The sequence below is a fragment of the Phodopus roborovskii genome, unplaced genomic scaffold, assembly GCF_943737965.1.
Source record: "Phodopus roborovskii unplaced genomic scaffold, PHOROB, whole genome shotgun sequence".
Taxonomy (NCBI): domain Eukaryota; kingdom Metazoa; phylum Chordata; class Mammalia; order Rodentia; family Cricetidae; genus Phodopus; species Phodopus roborovskii.
In genome coordinates, this window is record NW_026126461.1 from 12,591,171 (window position 1) to 12,605,149 (window position 13,979).

General features: G+C 41.1%; 1 protein-coding gene across 2 annotated transcripts in view; it reads right to left on the reverse strand.

Moving 5' to 3' along the window:
* The window catches only part of Efna5 (ephrin A5), a 271,208-nt gene that overhangs the window by 24,943 nt on the left and 232,286 nt on the right, over positions 1-13,979 (reverse strand). The window lies entirely within an intron of this gene.

Sequence of the window (13,979 nt, forward strand, 5' to 3'; positions counted from 1 at the left end):
ATGAGTACTTGAAATTGGTATTTCTATATCCATAGATTAGTGTAGCTCTCCAAGCCATTCTGAGAGGTTTCTGTGTACAGTGGGCTGAGGTATTGAAAGCACAACTGGTCATAATGCAGAAAATAGGTGTTATTGGAATACTGCACCACAAATGAGACATAACTCAGAGACCATCATGGAAGAAGGAACAGAAAAATTATAAGCACCAAAGACCAGGGACTACAGGAACAAAACCGTGTCCTACAGCTATGACAGCACCATGGTACTCTTGACCTCACAGTAGTTACAGTAGTCGTGGATGCCTACAATATGCTCATGAGCCTCTTCCACTAACTAGGGAGCCATTGACAGTTGATGGCTTCTTGGAGGACAGTGAGTTATCTCCAAGGGTGTGGCTCCCTGGTAAGCGGACCTCATTCTGGTGTCTGGCCCACACCTATGAGTATATGCACAGCACAAATTGGCCTCCTTGAGTTACAAAGAAAACATTTAAAAAGAGGAATGGAATTGGGGGGTGGGTAGTAGGGATGGATCTGGGAGGAGAGCTAGACATTGGAGGTGAATATGTTGGAAATACATAATATAAAATTCTCAACTGTGGAAATACTATAGTAAAAATATAAGTTGAAAGTGGGCCCGTGAGATAGTGAGATGGGTCACTGAATGAAGGTGCTTACTACCAAGTCTGACAACCTGAGTTCTAACCCTGACACCCACGTAGTGAAAGGAGAAAATCAGTTCCCACAAGTCTGCCTCTGACTTCCATACAAACAGAAAAATGAATTACACACACACACACTACGAAGGTGGCTCAGTTCATAGAATGATTGCCTTGAAAGCAAGAGGACCCGAATTTGATCTCCAGAAGCCATATAAAAGGACTCAGCCATGTGGAAGCACACTTGTAACACCGGTGGGTGCTGGGGAGGCAGAGAAAGGAACCCCCCTAGGTTCACTGGAGAGCCAGGCTGACTAGTCAGGAAGTTCCCAGAAGCCGAGTGTCAACCCTAAGTTCCCAGCCAATGAGAAACCCAATGTCAATGAGCAAGATGGATGGCTCCTGAGGGATGATAGCTAAGACTGACATCCAGCCTGTACCTGCATGCACACAACACATACAGTGTACCTACACACACACACACACACACACACATACACAGAGAGAGAGAGAGGGGGGGGGGACACAAACAGCAACAAGTAAATAACAGAGCCTCATCCCAGCACCTTTACCTGAAATGTAACACACTCTGGAGAAAGGTACCAAGCAGCAGCTCTGACAAGGACACACTCAGAAACAATAAAAGTCCATCCAACTCCCTAGGACAACACTGGAGCAAAGTGACCCCCCCCCCAAGTTCTCTTCAGGGTCAACTAAGGCTTCCTGAAATGGCTATAGACAACTCTGCTGAAATTCATCAAACAATCTGGCTGAACTCTGTCTGCTGAATGTATTCCTCAGAGCATGTAAAATCAATGTGTATAATGCATTTATGTCCCCTTTTGTAGAAAGGAATATGATTTTACTATTTTAAATAACTGCAGAAAGTTATGAAAATTATGGCTGCTGCATCTTTGCCTCTGATGTGAGGTAGGTCATGGTGATGATTTATTTTCTTCTCAAATGTATGGCCAGAGACACAGGCTCAATTAAGACAGTAGTCTTGAAAGACGATGGGAGGCACATTCTACTCCTCCACTTTATGACTCTCTAGAAAGTACAGGCATGAGAAGAGGGAGCTGTGTCTGACACTGATTTGAAAATCTAATGATGTTGCAGAACTGTTATTTCTTACAAGCAGCTACCAGTTCCTGCTGTCTACACAGTATAAAATATCTACACATGTATGACCTCAGTTAAGGACAGACTGGCCAACGGAAAACCATACACACACACACACACACACACACACACACACACACACACACACATACTACTGCCACCACCACACTTCTGTAAGTACACTAGACCACAAAACTAGACGGGCATCATGTCCAACCACCACAAAACACAAACATTTTACCTCCAACTGCAACCATGAATGAGTCACACTGCCACCAATGTGGCATCCCATCCATCACCATACCACACCACGGAACAACACATACCTGCCACCATCATAATCATGAAACAACACACACATCATAACACCACACAAAGCAGCTCATATGTACTGCTACCACAAAACAACACATCAATACATCACCCCCACACATTATCACAAAACAGTACACATATCATACCACAAAACAACACACACATGACACCATCACAAAACAATACACAAAAGTACCACTACTACACGGCCATAACTGACACACAACATCACCACAAAACACATACACATCATCATTGCCACACCACAAGATAAGTCACATGTACTTCCAAAATAGAACCAACATGCAGATACTGCCACAAGGTCATGACCAAACATATGCCCATTACTACTATATCACCACAAAACAGACATCACTACAGAATTGTAGAAATTCTTGTGTACCACCACACCCTACTACAGAGGTTACACCTGTACACAATGCCACCACACCACTGCAAATAAATATGACAAATAAAGGTCACACTACATTGCCACAAAAAACAAAACACAAATCACTACCACCACTGCCCAGCTCACCTACAATTATTTAAAGCAAACAACTCCTTTGGCTTCTAATAAGTACTCTGAAAAATACAATACGTACTTTGTAAACTAGGTTTTAAAAAATAAAATCAGCCATTAACGATAATCCATTGGAGGGGTTTTGTAAATGGAATAATCATTCTGTCATTTGTTTTTTGTAAAGTCATAATTGTCGCGTCATACTTGTTTAAAATGACATTCCTTAAGTTCTTTATACTCGGATGCAGTAAGAACGTTTCTCTGCAATGGAAAACAGAATTTAAAAGTATTTAGCAACATCAGAGCCTTGTTGGACAGGAAAGCAGTTAAACAGGAGAGAAAGCCTAACTGAAAGCTGCATGACAACATCATTAATTTGCTGACTTCAGTTAAGCCTGTGAAAATATTAGAAAAATACAAAAGCACTATGTTTGAATATTACTACAAGTCAGACAGTGGTGGCACAGGACTTTAATCCCAGCACTGGGGAGGCAGAGACAAGTGGATCTTTGTGAGTTCAAGTCCAGCCTGGTCTACAGAGTGAGTTTCAGGACAGCCAAGACTGTTAACACAGAGAAAAAAAAATGTTTCTTTCTTTTTTTTTTAATAGTAATACTGTATGACAAATGAAAACACTAGATGATGACTTGATGATCCACTTCAGAGGTACTCAAAATTTTACTTAGATTTTCTCCATGTGTTTTAAAGTACCTGTTCATCAGTGAAAAACATGCTTGTGTTGGTCTGTTCAACATCACTACCTGTTTTATTTAGGCTAAAATACAAATCATAAAAGAAAACATTGAAAACCCTCTGCCTTATTCCATGAATTCTTGGGGCTATCAGTCATGGTGCTCTTAATTCTTGCCAAAGGACAGGCACAGATGCCAATCAAACCCATTCTCCCATGAACTTCAGGCCTGAATGGAATCACTCAGGGAGGAGGAAAGACTTCGGTGAAGGACATGTGATGTCTTGATGAGACACGCTACGCTCTAGATCCCGAGTTTAAGCCTCTCCTTCCTGTGAGATCCAGTCGACGGAACCAAGCTCTTTATAGGAGTAAGGGAAGGTTGTATAAGTTGCTGGAACTGATAAAAACTGCTTACATGCAGAGGGCCTTCATTAGTAAATGTAGCAATGGTTACAGTACCCTCTGCAAACTGATAGAACATCAGGAGATGTTCACAATTATTACAAGAGTCCACTACCTGGCAATTACTTCTGAAAACAGTCACAAAATGAAGAGTAGTATCAAACTTAAGTAGGATAAGTAAAAATAAGCCAGGGGAATGGAGGAGAAATTGATCGGGATATGTTATATATACACAAATGAAAATGTCACAATAAAACGTTATTTCATGCAACTAAAAAAGCAAAAGTAAAAAAGCAAAAACAAAACCATGGCAAACTAATGAAAGACTTGGAAAGGATATGCACATGTCCACGTGTCTCTTAAGCACAGCATTTATTTTTTGCTTCAGACAAATCTTGCTGAAGTTTAAACAATTTGGGCTGGGGTATACCAACCTTGGGAGACTTCCTGACTAGCCTGTTTCTGATGATGGTAGAAAGAACTATCATACCATATGTCTCGACTGCATAATTTTATCAGTGAACTGACAAACCGTGCTTTTTAGCGATGCCTTGAACTGAAGTGGAATGTACAGTAAAATATGGATTTCCTCATACGAATTGCCAAAACCATTAATCTTTATCTAAGGGCCCATAATAACAGTTTGTTCTCAGTAGCAGGTGGGGGGATGGAGAGAAAATGGTCTTCCAGAAAAGCACTTTGGCAGTCAATCTGGTTGATAATAAAGCTTGATGAAACATCTGTGATTAATATTAATTCTAATTCTCTCTTTAATGGATAATTGTGAAAAAGATAATTTATCCCATTTCATTTAGATTACAGCTGAGTTTCTTGATTTAGGAAGAAAAGAATATTTCTCCATGGTTTTCAGGTATAAGACTCTACGAGAGGAAAAATAAGTGCACAAAATCCTGCCAACGGTGAAGCAATTTTCTAGTTAGTCCTTGAAAATATTTTGCACGCATTCATCTGACCACTACAGACTTGGATGCGAACCAAACAACGGTTCCCTGAGCGAGCAGAATGATATTTCTACATCTTTACCACTGCGGGAAAATAAATGAACCCAGTGAACTGAATTAATGCCTTTTGAACTGAATTAATACATTTTGGTCACATCTGATACTATAAAAATTGTGAGAAAAATGTACTTGTGAGTAAATGACAGTGAGCTATTTCTGACGACCGACTACTGTATTTCAAACTAGTTGATGATGGGAACTATTTCTGACATATGCAAATGTATAATTTAGAGCACCCATAAAGATTTGTCATGGAAGTGACCATTAATTCTGATAGAACTAAGAAAGTAACTAATTGCCTTTCAGATATCAATATTAAGGGTACCATTTATTAAGCTAGCCCTTCATCTCACAGACCTACGGGTACCTTCAGGCCTAGGCGGGGGATCTACCGCCCATACCTAGTGCGTAGTGCACCTCGCCCCTCATCTCTCCGTTGTGAAATTCTTCTTCAGAATGCAAACTCTTTTCGGAAAGGAACCTATGAGATAATAACTTATTCTCTAGGAATCAGAGGATATTACACACGTTAAAAAAATGACTGCTGTCCAACCCAATTTAGGAGTGGCAAATGGTGAGTAAACAGACACCCCCATTGACCTTTAATCACAACCAAATCATTGGTCCACTTAGATACCCTGCTTTTTCATCAGGCGCTAACTGGCACCAGGCAGAGGCAAACGAGCTGTCAAGCACAAAAGGTCACAAACAATAGACACTGACTTCTCGCCTGCACGCCCAACAACCTTGGGGTGCAGACGAACGTCAGGCGGGGTCACCATCCTTTTCTTTTTTTCTCCACAGGAACAGCTTTTGCTTCCACGCTGTCAGCCTGAAATGAATACTTCTCACTCGCCACCTTCCTTCCTGATTTTTTGTCTCCAGTTTCTGGGTTTTGTCCTTGTTTATGAAGCTTATCGCTGTCTAAAAGGCATTCATTTCATAATAACACATTTTAATAATTGCACCAAAATAGATTCAAAGACAAAAAAACAAAACAAAACAAAACAACAACAACAAAAAAAAAAAAAAAAACCCACAGGACTACCCGGGTCTCATCTGCAGCAACTCCTCAAAGTGGATCTCTCTCTCTGGATGGGACAAAGGAAGACAGCCTGATTGCTAAGGCAGAAGCAGAAGCAAAGATGGCTCCCGCCCAGTGTGAATGAGACAGGTCTCAGAATCTCAGTCTACCTCGGTTGCCCGTAACCAGAACTTCCTGGGTTATGCTACCATTCACAAGAGAAAGTTCGACTGAAGCCACCGCTGACGTGACCTTTCCACTAGTACCCATCCACTTTCATCTTCCCTCAGCTCAGGAGAAAACAGCTGGGCATCCTTCTACTGTCGCCCCATAAAACCGAGTGTGAAAGCAGACGGTCAGGAAGTGAGTTCCAAGACCCTGAAGCTTCACACCTTTATTCCCCCAGGTAGAGAGATGAGTAGTTAGAGAGCAGAGTAGTAACTCCACGGAACTCCATCCCTCCTCCTTGCCCCTCAAGTCAGCACTCGGCCCTCTCTCTTTCAGGAACCGTGCTGACCTCACCACACATTTTATTTTCAATGCTTTAATTGCTTTTATGAATACGTATTCCTCACGTGAGCTCCAGGGGACAAGGGCTGTCCATGGACACTTATTGTGTATGGTACACAGGCCTGCAGAGAAAACAGCAAGCACTGATGGTCTGCTTAAACAAGACTAAAGGGACCTTCTATAGTCCAGTAGATTTTTTTTTTTTTTTACAAATATGATGCATGCTAAGACGGCCCTGAGTTGAGTATAATAAATGGATTTATGACACTTCGAATATTTCGACAAATCTTCTTAAAGGGACTTTAATAATAAACATATCATACCTAAAGGTCAGAAATTTTGCTTTTTAATTAAACTAATAATCCAGCAAACGTTATTGATTTAGCAATTCCATTTAACATAAACACCCAAAAGCCGGCACGGAAAAATCGAAGCTGTATAGCTATGGTAACGGAGTTGAAGGGAACAGAAGTAACGGTGAAGGCAGAAGCATCAAGCGAGGCGCATTAGTATCTCTGAAATGACACACTAATTCCTTACTAACTACCAGGGCTGTTTGTGGAATTCGTTTCTAAACATGATTTCCACTCACAGATAAGAGCTAAGCACGCGGACTTTGGAGTCAGCGTGTATTTGCCCAGATTTGGGATCCTGCACACATGAACAACAGTATGATTTAGACCAATTACTTGACCATGTGTGTTTCAGTTCCCTTAACAGAAAAATGGGATCAATACTTGCGACAAGACATAGACGAGATGGCATGGCATGCTGTCTGAGTAAAATGGGCAAATGTTCATATGGTAGCTATTATCACATAACAAATGACCTGGAACTCTCTGTGCAGACCAGGCTGGCCTCATCACCATAGAAACCCTCTTGCCTCTTCCTACACTGCTGGGATTAAGGGTGTGCACCACCACGCCCCGGGTTCTTGCTGTTCTAACTTCTTTATCAGGAGCATGTGAAGCTTGCTCTGTTTGGGCTACGATGTCTTTGCAACTCTACATGACCATCTTTGTGAACCGAGGCTAGGACCGTTTGTATGTATTAACTCCAAACTTCATGCTAAAGGGTTTCAAGTATAGTAAATCTCCAATATGGTCTGTATTATAAAATCTATATCGTGCGCGCACATGTATGTGTGTGTGTGTGTGTGTATGTATGTGTGTGTGTGCATAACTCAACTAATAAAAACCCAGTGATAGACACTGGGATGCAAGTTGAAGATCAGAAAACAAAGCAGAAAGCCACTAGCTCTTATCTCTACCCCAGACTGAAAAGCTGACCCTGTCTCCACAAACCTCAGACTGCAATCCTCTGAGCTCCTGTCTCCTCTCTCCTTATATTCCTCTCTCTGCCCCGCCATATCACATCTGTCTCCACTTTCTTAGTGCTGGGATTAAAGATGTGATCACAAGTGCTCACTCTTGTGTAGCTCATGGTGGTTTCGGACTCACAGAGATCCATCTGCCTGTATCATCTGAGTCCTGAGATTAAAGGTTGTGTGCCACCACTGCCTGACCTCTATAGCTTGTAGCTAGCTTTGCATTCTGAACCATCAGGCAAACTTTATTAAATAATAAATAATATATTACCATATATATAATGTATAAAATAAAGGATTCTTAATAGTTCTAAGTTTGTGGAGAAGCAGAGGATTAAAAGGAAATGTGTGTGTGTGTGTGTGTGTGTTATGTGTGTTGCATGCGCATGGGTGTGTAGGCGTCCTTCCCATGTTCATGCATAGAAGTGACAGGAGGGTGTTGGCTCTCATCCTCTAATGCCCTCCATCTCATTTCTTTGAGGCAGGGTCTCTCACTGAACAGAATTATCACCATTTTGGCAGGACCACTTGGCTGCTGAGCACTGATCCTCAAGGCTGGGATTACAGGCCCACGTCTTTAATTAATGCTGGAGATTTGAACCCAGGTCCTCCTCATCCTTCTACAGCAAGTGCTCTTAGCCATTTATCCATCTCCACAGTCCCCATAAATTGTGGATCTTAAATAGTAAGAGCAACAATGCCTATCTAGGTACCGTGTTTCTCAGGGGAATCGGGTAAGCAGCTTCTGGGAGGTCACAGTAAAAGCTGCAATGCTGAGACAATTGGTCGCAAAGCTTTGCATTATATCCACAAATGCCACACTGTAGTATTGATTCTGCTAATGAAATTTAACCTCTGAAAAATGACTGCGGGCATAGGAGAGACACACACTTTCAATAGTCTTGAACATCATTAAATGTCTCTGTCATAGCAAATGGCACACCTTAATATGCCATCATATTCCGACCCCACCAATCATTCCGCAATGATCTGATGTATAATATTTGTCACATGTGCCTTTGGGGACTCTCGGTAACCAGAGGAAATATCCCCATTTTACTTTAGCTGCTTTAGAGCAGCCACTGCCCTTAGTACCGGAGCAGAAGGGAATCTGTCCATGATTGAACTCTCTGCCTTCCTTTGACTTCCTTAAAAATACTTTTCACGAGGCGGTGCGTACAGCTCGGGGATAACGCGCATGCTTAGCAACTGTAAGGGCCTGGGATCAGTCGCTGGCAGCAAACAATCTATTCTTAAACATTATGAAATGCACAAATAAAGCTTCAACCTTGGAGGCAAGCTGCAAGGGCCTAAGGCTTGCAACTCGCTCTGAGCTTGGGCTTCCCCATGTGACAATGGGGACAATGACACCGCCTACCTCCCAGATGAGCATTAGGTGGACGGGAATGAACCTAGTGCTTGGAGCCAATGTACACAGTGCATGCAATAAATGCTAAATCACTGTCATCACACCTAGAGGGGTGATCATTTGTCAGGGCAGTGTAAGACTTTAGTAAAAGGCTCAACTATGCTTCATCTATTTTAGTGCCGGAGCCACCATGCTGTCTCAGATATGGCTTTACCGACTGTCCCCTAGCAAGACCTTTAAGCTCCCTGTCACAAGCTACACGTTTGGGAAGTCCAATTTAGCACTTTCAGATCTGTCCCTTAACATTCCACCTAACACAGAGCGAGCTGAAGAGTTGGGACCCACTAAAACTGTCAAAGGAAAACATCCTAGTGAATCGTGAACTCCATCAATGCCAACTTTGGGAAGAGTTGGTAACAATTTACCTCAGTAGAAAGTTAACCTTTAAAACGTTCTAAAAGGATGAGGGGAGGCAAATCTGGATTAGAGCCCTTGTTCTTGAGGTAATAGAAAGCTGTGTTAGTTAAAGCAATGCACCTTCTTTACTTTAAATTATCTAGAGCCTGTTATTTGTTTTTAAGGGATTTGCATGCCAAGGGGATGCTAACTGCAGAATAAAACTCAGCTTACAGTGATGTAGATAAAACCGGTCAGAAATATTGTACATCTGTGGAAATAATAAAATAAAATGAAAAGATATTATCATTGCAATTTCTAACAATAATAGACAGGCTGGCTGTTCTCCAACTCATGATATTTTACTTTTGGGGCTCAGAAGGAATTAATATTTTGTAAAGATTTTAAAATTTTGAACTAAGCCTGGATATTGCATTTATATTAAGATTTTGTTCCTAATGTGGATTTTATACAATCTACATAAAAATATTTAATGGAAAAACAGCCTGTTGCCAAAGCCCACATGTTTCCCCTATTAAACAGAGGTGAGCCACAGCCCCAGGAACCGTATTTCAAGCCCACAGGGCACTCATGAACTAAAATAATGAATGATAATGCCTCATTCTCTGCATTAATATTAAAGAAAAGAGAAAATAGAAAACTTTATAGCCACTATCAGCTCTCTGGACCATAAATCTCAAGTTTTGAGAACTGCTTCCCAAAAGGTTCGGGATTGGGATGAGTAGCGAGGAGGCTTTGGAGCCTAGAGCCTAGAGATATTTTTCAGGCAGCAGGAAAGCAGTGACACGGATTTCTACATATATCTGGCTGTGAAAAGTCTCATTTGTGCTGATTTATATTTCCTCATAAAGAACTCTGTAGATAATACAAGCCTGCTGTGAGGCTGTATGACAACTTTCAAACCGAGAGTTACAAGACCATTCTGTTAAAATAGAGCAAGAATGGATGGGGTGGGGGGAACCCTGCAGAAACGGTGCAGAGTCTGATGGAAGAACACAACCCCACTGTCCCACAAGAGCGGTATTCTGTCAGCCTTCCCTCTGAGCATGTGACCCAGGGAGAAGAGAGGGGTTTTCTATACTGCAGAGCGTTCACTCTCCCCCTCTGAAGACCGACTATGAATCTGGTGTGTGCACGCTTGTGCAACTTATAACAAATGACGCTTAGACGTCATCACACTGAAGTCTGGTCGCCTTAGTAAGTTACCAATGGAAAGACAGGGACTGTGTGCTGACAACCCAGAGTCACTGAAGTATGAACACTGTTATTCCAAGTGTCCCTGGTATGTTATTTCCATTTGTCCTGGCATCTGCTCTATGTAACACCACACACACATGAAACACAGGAGTCCATCAAACTGTTTTTTGTTTGTTTGTTTGTTTGTTTGTTTTTTGTTAACTTCAAACCCAATTTAATGCACCCCGTGTTGAAAAAGCTGAGTATTGGGGCTTCTCTATGAGATGACACGATTAATCACGGCAGTTATTTCTGGCGATGTGGTCACTTTTGACATTTAGGGGAGAAAGGGAATGACCCTTTAATTAGTTTCTTTTTCGGTGTTTACTCAGAGCATGGGGAAAGGAAGCAAAAGGTGGCACCGTACTTTCTCACCCCTCAGGAGGTCAGAATGCTAAACGCTTGCTCCACCTCCAACAGCATTTTGAATTCTCAAAAAGAGTACAAATAACAGTGACCCTGCGATTGAACTTCTCATCTGAGTGTCAGAGCCTTTGAGAAACTCAGACAATGGGAAGACTGCTTAGGCGTCTTCAGTTCCTTGTGGTTCATCCCAGTAGTGTCCCTCAAGTGCCCAGTATCCAATAGTTGTCACAGCATCCTTCGCAAACCTTCGGGATGCTCTCAGCGTCCACATCTATGAAGCAGTTATGTTCGCTGTAGCCTCCGTTTTCTCAGGCCTGGCATTGATTTCTGACTCTTGTAACACGAGCTCAGCCATGTTTCTCTTTTCATCCACTCACCTAGCAACACGTGCATCTCTTTTTCAAAATATAAATACTTGGCGAGTGACACTGTGAGTGGGTTAAAAGAAATAGTGAAGCCCTGAACATCCTGGAATCCTAGCATGCACTTTTCCTCCGTTTCCCACAGGCCACCTGTAGTGTGGGGTGAAGCTACCACCAAGCCTGGGCACTGCACTCACGCCCAGCAGCACCGAGACCACACCACACTCTCATTCAGAAGGTTGACATAACGCCTTGAAATCAACAATTGTTTCCATAAGAGAAAATTACAATTAACACAGGGGAAAGTATTCTGAGGTCCCCAAACATCTTCATACAGGTTGTTTATTTAACTTTCACTTAAGGACTCTTGAATCCATTCATGATTTCCTAAATGATGGCCAGGGACGTCTCGAGCCAGAAACAATTCTCTAGACTTGTTCTTTAAATGAAAAGGAAATCCTGTAGTCTCACAAGGAGAATAAAAATGACTATTATCGGAAAGGTAACTAATACTGTTCCTGAAAGATGTCCGATATCTAACTGAAGAAAAAAAAAATGGTTGGATGCTATTTTAAAAAGAAAACAAAACTTTAAAAAGCTAGCTTTTTATTTCTTCTTTAGGAAATATTAAAATCTGTCAGTTTCCTAACAATCCCTTTGACTCTTTCTGTGTTAATATAAATAGGCCTTGGAATACTACTCTCTGGGACACCACCTTAAAAATAAAACGTAGCAGGTAACTTCATACTTGGTAAGAGTTCTTCTGGAAGTTTCTGTTATGGATGCCTGGAATCTCAGAACAGTAGGGCTCAGCAATAATAATAATAATAATAATAATAATAATAATAATAATAATAAAAGGTCAGTAACAGACAAAATGTGTGTTTACACATAAATGCACACACACATGCTGGAACAAGTTTTGAAGTATTAATTATGAAAAAATACACTGTATTTACAAGTTACCTCTCCTGCAAGAATGAAATTGTGTCTATGGTTAAAAAATCCCTTCTGCTTTGATAACTATGCTATTTTCACATTCTTCTACTTCAATATGAGAAAAACTGGATTGGTGTGAACTTCCAAAATCAAAATAATTCTTAATGTAGATTACCACTGGAAGCCATAGCAAATCCAAACTCTACTGGGAATTCAAGACATCTGTCGGTGAATGTAATTCCAGTAGAATTCTTTTCAGGGATACTGGACCTAGTTTTCCAGTGTAATCTTTGTATGTTTATGCTTTTTCTTGAATTAAAGTATCTATTTGGGCTATTTCAGGTACATTAAAATTTGGAAGAATGCAAGTCATTCTGGATAAGGATTGTTAAATGTACCCGTTTAGCAGGCAGCTGGTTCTTTAAAACACAATTGATTGCCTAACTCTGGGGAGTAAGAAAGACCGTGCATAATGAAGAACTCTTATTGATAAACCCATTTCACAGGTGAAGAAAAGGACAGTTTGGTAAGGTTAAACACCATCCCATCAACACACTAGCTTCTAGGAGAATAGGAGGGACTGGAGAGATGGTTCAGTGGTTAAGAACACTGGCTGCTTTTCCGGAGGAGCTGGGTTCGATTCCCAGTACAACATGGCAGCCCACAGCTGTCTGTAACTCCAGTTCCAGAGAATCTGATGCCCACCTCTGGCCTCTGAGGCCACTTCATACAGACACAGATTCAGACAAAACATCCACACATGTAAAACATAAATACACAAATCTTTAGGAGACTGGGAAGACTCAAGCCCAAGGCTGTAGTGACCCAGAGTTCATACTTTTTTTTTTTTAAAGAAACATTTAAACCACATGCTACTCTCCTTTGATGCCACATTATTTCCACAGAATTAAAAGCATTACCAAACAATTGAGCTACTGCAGAACGTGCCGTGCAAATATTGCCACACAAACTTCTATAAGATGAGTCTTCTCCCTGTACGTGGCACACTATCATGACACATAGTCACTCAGCTATTGTTTACTGAGCAGATCTTTTAGATGTGCTGCTTTATGCTATTTCTCCTTGAAAATACAGCTTTCATCAATAGTGAGGCTAAGTGGATTCTCTGTGTTGCTGAGCCCTCACCTGGTTTTATAAACACTTCTACAAGGAAATGATGCTCAGAGCCCCAAACGATTCACCTACAGAAAACCTTCCAGAGCCAGATGGGAAGCAAAACAGCTTCTCCTTCATATTAATGTCCTGTTTTTCTGAATATTTTCATACCTATGTGGTTCAATAACCACACTGCACGATTGGTTTCTTGAGTGGATCTGAAGCATTATAAGAAGTCATCTCTTAGTAATTTAGGCTATTTTGTTTATATTAAAAAAACTGAGTAGGGCATATTTAGAATCATCTATAATATATGGGGGATTGACAGTTTATATGCATTAAGGAGCAATATAGTATGGATTTTTGAACACTGTGCCCATGAATAGAATGTGCCCAGTGATGAATTAGATGTGGGAAAGGCTAATATTCTTTGCCCTCATATTGTAATTTTCTGAAAATTATATTCATTAAGATTCACTTATATGCCCGGCAGTGGTAGCTCACAACTTCAATCAATCCCAGCATTAAGGAGGCAGAGACAGGCAGATCTCTGAGTTCAAGGTCAACCTGGTCTACA